Below are 8,703 nucleotides of genomic sequence, written 5' to 3'. Positions count from 1 at the left end.
ATTTAGGAATAAAAGGAAGGGGCTGGAGAGGTGACTCGTGGCTAAGACCACTTGCTACGCTTGCAGAAGATCTAGGCTCAGTTTTAACATTCACAACACAGTTACAGCTGCCTAGAACTCCATCTCCAGAGGGTCAGAAACCCTCTTCCGGCCTCTGCATGTTCCAGGCAAGCACATGGAACACGCACATATATGTTCCACCTTATGTAATTTTCTTAATTCTTTAAAAAAATTAAAGATAAAAAAAACTTATAAAAAAAAAAAACCCCGGGGCTGGGGATTTAGCTCAGTGGTAGAGCGCTTACCTAGGAAGCTCAAGGCCCTGGGTTCGGTCCCCAGCTCCGGAAAAAAAAAGAACCAAAAAAAAAAAAAAAAAGAATGCAAGACAGTGCAGCTTTTAATACCTCATTAAAGAAACATTATAAAAAAAACAAAAACAAAAACAAAAAAAACCAAGCCTATTGCTTTCACAGTGCCTAATGTCAATCTCCTTTAAGGCCAAAAGTACCTTCCAGAACAGAACTCGACACTATCCAGATAAAGTTACCAGAATATGAGTAACACAGTTTTAAAAATTGCTGGACGTACGAAGAGATAGGAAAACCTAACCCCATGAAGGGAGAAGTCGATTGATTAAAAACAAAGTGACGGGCTGGTGGGATGGCTCAGTGGGTAAAAGCGTTTGGTGAGCAAGCCTGGTAACCTGAGTTTGACCCCTGGGGTCAGTGGCGAAAGGGGAGGGTACCAGACACTTGCATCTGCAATCTGTGGTGAGATGGAAAGACAAGAGAAGGGACCGACCAGCCTGGAGTAAGCCATGCACTGAAGCAACAAGAGAGACTGCCTCGGAAACAAAGAGAGAAGGGGACTTATCCCTGGAAGGGGGATCCCCCCCCCCGTGTGGGGGGTCATGTGCATGCATACATAAACACACACAAATAAAGTCAATTTTTAACTGACAAATGTTCTAAAGATTGAAAGTAACCCAAGAGGACTGCTAGGATCCAAATATTTGCATCACAGGGAATATCACTGAAATCTAATCACCAGCCATGGGCCTTCGAGGACATTAGGTTTTGAGGGCAGAGACCTCATGAATAGTATTAGTCCATTGTACTGGCTGGTTTTCTGTGTCAACCTGATACAGGCTGGAGTTATCACAGAGAAAGGAACCTCCCTTGAGGAAATGCCTTCGTGAGATCCAGCTGTAAGGCATTTTCTCAATTAGTGATCAAGGGTGGGAGGGCCCATTGTGGGTGGTGTTGTCCCTGGGCTGGTGTCTTGAGTTCTATAAGAGAGCAAACTGAGCAAGCCAGGGGAAGCAAGCCAGTAAGCAGCACCCCACCATGGCCTCCACATCAGTTCCTGCCTCCAGGTTCCTGCCCTGTGTGAGTTCCTGTCCTGACTTCCTTTGGTGAAAGTTCCTTTTGTGGAAGTGTAAGCTGAATAAACCCTTTCCTTCCCAACTTGCTTCTTGGTCCTGATGTTTGTGCAGGAATAGAAACCCTGACTAAGACAGTCCATTTACAAAAGAGGCCTAAGGTAGGTAACCAGCTTCTTCCACAGCCAGGAGACACCATCTTTGAGGAGGCAAGTCCTGCTGAGCATTTGAAGCTCCTACAAATGGTCCAGTTTAAGATGTTTGATGTACGGCATCCTGAATGTGCTGACAGGGAACAATGAGATAGCTATGCTACATTCGACAAATCTACAGAAACGGCTGTATTTAGTATGTGAAGAGATAGGGAGTTTGAGGAGAGAATTGTTAATAACATTGTAAAAAAGAATCAAAATTAAATTCTAGGAAAAAAATATCTGAAAGGTAAAAGGAAAAAATTATTAGAAAGGAAGAGATGATATTAATGAATTGGAAGACATTACACACACACAGAGAGAGAGAGAGAGAGAGAGAGAGAGAGAGAGAGAGAGAGAGAGAGAGAAAGAAATGGAGCTTCCTGTTGAGCTTGGAGGGAAAGGCTGGAAACAGCTCAAAGGACCAGAGAGATCTGTGTGACACTGGCGACCCCAATAGAGAAAGCAAAAGAGCTGGTCAGGAACACATGTTCAAATACTTGGTTAAATAATTTTTGCATGTGTGCTCATATGAATGTGTGCACTTACATGTGTGGGTATGAATGTAGGTGGAAGTCAGAGGTCAATGTTGGTCTCTTTCTTAGTTGTTCCCTACGACGGTGTCGTCGTCATCATCATCATCGTCGTCGTCGTCGTCATCATCACTTTGATAAAGTCTCTCATTGAACTTGGCTTTCACCAGTTAGACTGGACTGGCTGGCCAGTGAGCTCTAGGAATCTGCCTGTCTCTCTCTGGCCCCTCCCAGCCTTCTGCTCTCGGGATGCAGGTGGGCTGCTTTTATACAGGATTCTAAGCGGAGGTCGTAAAGCTTGCATGGCAGACATTTTACACAACCAAGCCATCTCCCAATATTAAATTTGATTAAACAAACAAACAACAAAACAAATAAACCAATCAGCAAAAGTACACGCCAGGCCACATATCCACACAATGCAACACGTATCCAACAAGATAAGTCTACAACAAGAAAGCATATAAAGGGTCATCAACGTTCGTTTCCCAGAAAACACGGGGGAGGGGGACAGAATATATGAAAAGCGGCCAAGGATGTTTCTCATAACAAACAGCTGGGCCAGATGACGTCATGATTAAAATGCTAAAAGAAGGGACCTGAAAGATGGCTCAGGGGCTATGAACATTTGTTGGATTGAAACCTACGTTCGGTTCCGATATCCACATCTGGAGGCTCACAACAGCCTCTGACTCCAATTTCCAGGGGACCTGATGCTGCCTTCTGGTCTTCATGAGCACCGTGCGTATTTGGTGCACGGACTTGCACTCAGGTGCACATATACACATAAGAAAATTCTAAAAGAAAACCCTAACCCATCCAAAATTCTTTTTTTTTTTTGGTTCTTTTTTTTCGGAGCTGGGGACCGAACCCAGGGCCTTGCCCTACCTAGGTAAGCGCTCTACCACTGAGCTAAATCCCCAGCCCCCCAAAATTCTATACAAAGTAGAAATACCATATGAAAATCAGGAGGCCGCATGATAGTTTCAGACAAATAAAAGGCAAGAGAATATGTCTGAGGGTAAGACATGCCGAAACACACGGCCTACAACCTGAGCATCACACACAGAAGAGGTGCACAGGCCCCGCTCAAGGGTGACACACTCTTGAGTGTTCCGTAGTTTTAGGCCAGGAGAGCACGGGTTGATATGTTCAAAGTCCTGGAAAGAAAAACGACCACCAGCGATGGATACTATGTCCAAACAAAGCAATCTGTCAGAAAAGGAGGAGAGCTGTGGACTCAGCAGGTAAACATAAGCCAGGAGAGCTCACCATGCCAAGCCTGCCTCGTAAGACATGCCAAAGGGAGTTTTTCAGGCTGAACTAAAAGGAGCCAATTCCTAGCGTGAAAACAGAAAAGTATAATACTCACTGGCAAATGTAAGCATGTACTCAAGCCCAGAAAACACTAATGCTTGTACCACATATACCTTCAGGAGAATGAATAAAAGACAAAACCCTTAAAATAGTAATATCTGTGAGAAGCTGGTAAGGGATACACAACATGAAAAGGTATAAACGGTGACATCAAAAACAGAATGGGCTAAAGGCTGAGATGGCAGGCTCTTGTGCAGACAGAAACCTGTAGAAAGGTACACAAGGGGTGGAAAAGAAATCCAAACAGAGCAGCTCATACAATAACTTAAACACGAAGGTGGATGAGAGAAAGGTAAGAAAGAATATCTACGAAGCAATCAGAAAACAACAAAATAACAGTGGGTCCTTTCTGACCAATATTACTTTAAACATAAATGGATTAAATCCTCCAATCAAAATGCATGTAGAAACGGAATGGGTTTTTACAAAGCAAAAGCTCACTTTGTGTTGCTGTGTTAGCTTTCCATTGTTATGGCAAATGGCTAATGAGGAGAACGGTCTATGTTGCTCATGGTTTGGGGGGAGGGGTTGGTCCGTAACCGCTGGGCTCCATTGCCTTTGCATCTGTGATGAAGCATAACCCTATGATAGCAGGGGAATTATAGCTGAAACCTGCTTACCTTATGGTGACTAAGAAGCAAAAGGCCAGACAGGCCCAGAGCCCTACTATCTCCTCCAAGGACATTTCCCAATGATTTAACTTCCTAAGCTTTGGAGGACATTCCATATCTAAACCGCTGTCTACCAGAGGCTCAATTTACCTTTAAGGACATACGTAGATTGAAAGTGAAGAGACAGAAACTCAAAGAGAACAGTTGTGACTATTTCTTTATTAATTAAAATTCTTCTTAGACAGTTACACAGATGTTCACAATGCATGCTGTCAGCTCTCCTGCTCGCCTCCCTACCATCCCTGTGCATCCTACCTCCTCCCCAAAAATCTCTCTTACACATTTTTTTTTCTCAGTCAGAGAAACCAGGGCCATGTGTGTGGCCATGGGTTGAGAGTTACCCACTGGAGTCTGGTGAGCTCACATGGAGCAATGGGTGTACAGTTAAAGATGGTGGTGGTAGTGGTGGTGGTGGTGGTGGTGGTGGTGGTGGTTGGGGTGGGGGTGGGGTGAGACTGTCAATGTTTTGCCATGTTGGAAGAGGAGTTTGAGGATTTCGTGTTAAGTTAAACACACACATACATTCTCTATGATCTGGCAATTCTACTGTGCATTTAACCATATGTTCACAATTGTGTCTTCATTTAAACACATGCCTCATTTGTGGGAGAATATTCAGAGTGGCTTTATTCATAATAGCCACAAATTGGAAGCAACCCAGTGATCCTCGGAGAGGGGAGTGGATAAACAGACTGTAATATGTTAATAAAACTTGACTACTCAGCAAAGGATAGAAGAAACTACTGTCCTGTCTGACAATATGGATCAGTGTAGGGATGCCACATGGGTAAAGGACCATGTTAAAAAATATAGGGGCTGGGGATTTAGCTCAGTGGTAGAGTGCTTGCCTAGGAAGCGCAAGGCCCTGGGTTCGGTCCCCAGCTCCGAAAAAAAGAACATATATATATATATATATATATATATATATATATATATATATATATGGCATGTGTTCCATGACCATGCTTGTAAAATACTCTAGAGTAGGCTTAGCCATGGTCATAGAAACAGGAATGGTGGTCCCTTCCAGGGGCAGACAATTGTTACTTAGGGTTCCTCAGAGAAAGAAAACCAATGGCATGAATTCGAGAGTGTGATACATTGTCTCAAACAGAAAACGCACAGCCTTGGGCTGCAGTCTCACGATGTCCCATACCAGCTGAGCTAGGGTGCCTGGTAGCTGCTAATGCAAAAGGTTAGGAGTGAGGGAGGCCAAGGATGCAGACTGGTATGAAGCTGACGGCCTAGAAGCTTTCCAGTGAACCACTGGTGGAGCCAATCTTGTTCAAAGGCTGAAGAACCTGGAGTCTATCCACCATGGACAGCAGCAGCAATAGCTAAAAGGGATTCATGTACAGGGAAGCTAGTTTTGTTCTTCCTTTTTGATATTTAGAATTATTTTAAAAATTGTAAATTATATGTGTGTGTGTGTGTGTGTGTGTGTGTGTGTGTGTCTCAGGGGCGGGGGAGGGAGAGAGGGAGGAAAGGAAGGAAGGAGGGAGGGAGGGAGGGAGGGAGGGAGGGAGGGAGGGAGAGAGAACTCAGGTATTCATGGAGTCCAGAAGAAGATGTTGGAGGCAGAACTGGAGTTATAGGTAGTTGTGAGCTGCCTGACCTGGGTGCTGGAAACCAAACTCTTAGCTCCTCTGTAAGAGCAGCAAGTGCTCATAATTGCTGAGTCATCCTCCAGCCATTTCTATTTTTTTTTTTTTTTTTGATGTTTCAGTTAAGCCCTCAGCCTATTGCCTGCCATTCAAGTTCAGGACAGATCACATCCTACATAGTTCCCCGACTGCTGCCCGGAGCCAAGAGGCTTACACACCCTCTGTCTCAGGAATATTTCAGGAATATCAAGCCCTCTTATACCCTCTGGGACACCTAGCCAGTTGTCCTTCCTTATCACTTTTATAGCTTCCTGTCTCCCGCTGTCTGTTCTTATTAGTCTATACCTGCAATTTATGGTTTAGGGCTATAGGGAGGGTGGTGACCGTAGTGAAATTGGTCCTGGGTCCTGGGTGACCTTCCTGCCTTCTTGTCTTTTGTTGTTGTTGTTGTTGTTTTAATTGAAGTTTGAGAGCTTGATCAGAACACAGACTTGCTCTCCTTCTTTGCACCTCCTGTCCCTCCCAGGTCTCCTCTGAACCCCCACAGGTTGGGGCAGTTGGAGCCCAGATGTGGGGCGTGGTTACGGGGATCCAACTGAACGTTGCTCCCTCTCATAGGATTGCCCCTTCCCCCGAGGACGAGGACAAGGACGAGAGACTCGCTGTTTCCCTGAGGATGTGAGAGAAGATCCGAGCATTGAGATCGCCGCAGCCCCACACTGTGAGTCAGATCCGAGGAAGGTAAGAACGAGCAGTGCAATCATGGGACAGGCACTGTCTTATAAGACATTTGGCCCAGAAAAAGTCCCTGTTCAAGTCTTCTCCTACTGGAACATGATTAATGAAGTACTTAGGATTTACAAGACATGGCCAGATATTCAAGAGGTAGTTACAGAGGAAGAAAATGCCATACAGCGCTATTCCTTAGCTCCTTCAGTCTGCGCGACGCATCTGTCTCCATCGTCATGCCAGACCCGCCCCCCCAACTCCTCCCCCCCCCCATTTCCCTGAGAGGGGTCAGGGCAGGGTCTGCCGGCCTCTAGGGCCTCTGGTGAAATACCACTACTCTCATGTGCGTGTACAAATCTCATAAGGTGCTGTCATCAGGAATCTTAACACAACAGACATTTATTGTTGCAGACCGGAAATCCCAAAGGTCAGCAGGCTTGATGGGACCTGGAATCACCATGGAGACACCTCTGGGAACATGTATGAAGGCACTTCCAGAAAGGTTTGATGATAAGAGAAAGGCCACTTAAATGTAGGCAGCACCATACCGTGGGCTGGAATCCTATGCCGAGTGAAAGACAGAAAGAGGGCTGAGGACCAGCATCCACCGCTCCCTACTTCCTGTCTGTGGAGGCTGTGTGCTTCCCCTGATCCGTAGTTCCTCCTCCCACCTTGTGCACCTTGATGGAAGGTCCCTTAAACAGCGAACCAAAACGAACCCTTCCTTAAGTTGCTGTTCAACAGGGATCTGGCTACAGAGCGATGACTCTTCCGGAGGACTTAGGAGTCAGGGAGGATGTGCCTCTAGCTGACTTCAGATCTTGGTGGCCCTTGGCTTGCAGATGCCGCCCCATACTCTGATCGCTGCCCCAAGTTCACATGCCCCGTCTTCTTTCTAGAGACACCATGTAGGCTGAGGACCTATATCTGTGAACTGATCTTAACTTGACCAGCCCTGCAGAGAAGGAACCAGCTTACAGGTAAATTCACATTCATTGGGAAGTAGAACTTATCTTTTTTGGGGGGTGGGGAGGGGCGGGACAACTAAACCATAACACGCAAGCATTTATCTATCAAAACCAAACTTATGAGAGGGGAATCTGTGACCTCGGTTTGGTGATGAGTTTTCAGATATAACACCCAAAAAACATGATCCGTGAAATAAAAAAACTGATAAGTTGGATTTTATCAAAATTAATAACTTTTGCCCTGTAAAATGCACTGCTGCGGGGAAAATTTTTTAAAAAAATATTTATCTAATAAAAGGCTAGTATCTGAAATAACAAGTCTTTAAATTTTTGCCATTTACATTTTCCATAAATTCACTATCATTCCACAGGACAACGTGCTGGAGTCTATTCTCGCCTTCTACCATGTCGGTCCCAAGGATTGAACTCTGGTCTTTGGGCTTGGCAATAGGTGCCTTCACCAGCTGAGCTACCTCACTGGACAACAAGATTTAACACAGACGTCTCCTCCACGAAGGCAGTTCTAGCAAAGCATATAAAAAGATGTCAGTTGGAGTCATCCTCTGTCCCTAAAGGGCTGAAGTCAGAACACAGACATGACTGTAGGAATACCCACACCTCTCAGAATGGACAAGTTAAACAATAAATGAATACAAGTTCAGTCCCCTGTGCCAGAGAGGATCCAGGCAACAGGAACTCACAGAGACTGGCTGTAGATGCCCTCTGGAGGACTCACAGGCTGACTGTAGCCTTGCCAACAGTTTTCTGCTGTTCCCCACAATACAGTCTTCCCATGAACACCCAGGGCAGCTTTATTTACAACCAGCAAAACTGGAAAATCCAAGTGTCCTTCAGCAGATTAATTCATGCATACACAGTGGTTTGGTCCTATAATGGAATACTATTTAGCCATGAAAAGGCTTGACGTACCACAGCATAAAAAAATCAATGATTTAAAAAAAAACATTTATTTAAAAATCTATAATCCAAAAGAGGTTTGTGTATTTACCTGTATGACTGCATATATGTGGCATCTGTGTGAGTGAGTTTATGTGTGTGGGCACCTGTGTAGAGGTCATCGGACACACTGTGGAAGTCCTTTCTCTTCTTCCACCATATGGGTTCCTGGGACTTATGTCATCAAACCTAGTGGCAAACACCTTTACCCTCTGAGCCTTCTTATCAGCTCTACTTTAAAATTGTGTTTGTTGGTTTATTTGTTTAGTGGGTCTCGGGAACTGAACTCGGG

General features: G+C 45.0%; 1 long non-coding RNA gene across 1 annotated transcript; it reads left to right on the top strand.

Moving 5' to 3' along the window:
* Nucleotides 1-6,312: 6,312 nt before the first annotated feature.
* On the top strand, nt 6,313-8,462 carry LOC108351142 (uncharacterized). Its single transcript, XR_015621447.1, has 4 exons — nt 6,313-6,498; nt 6,898-6,988; nt 7,386-7,466; nt 7,826-8,462. It is a non-coding gene; the product is annotated as an uncharacterized LOC108351142 (long non-coding RNA).
* The last annotated feature ends 241 nt before the right edge of the window (nt 8,463-8,703 follow it).

This window comes from Rattus norvegicus, chromosome 5 (genome assembly GCF_021556685.1).
Source record: "Rattus norvegicus strain SHRSP/BbbUtx chromosome 5, alternate assembly SHRSP_T2T, whole genome shotgun sequence".
Taxonomy (NCBI): domain Eukaryota; kingdom Metazoa; phylum Chordata; class Mammalia; order Rodentia; family Muridae; genus Rattus; species Rattus norvegicus.
This window is presented reverse-complemented; position numbering and strand designations above follow the sequence as displayed.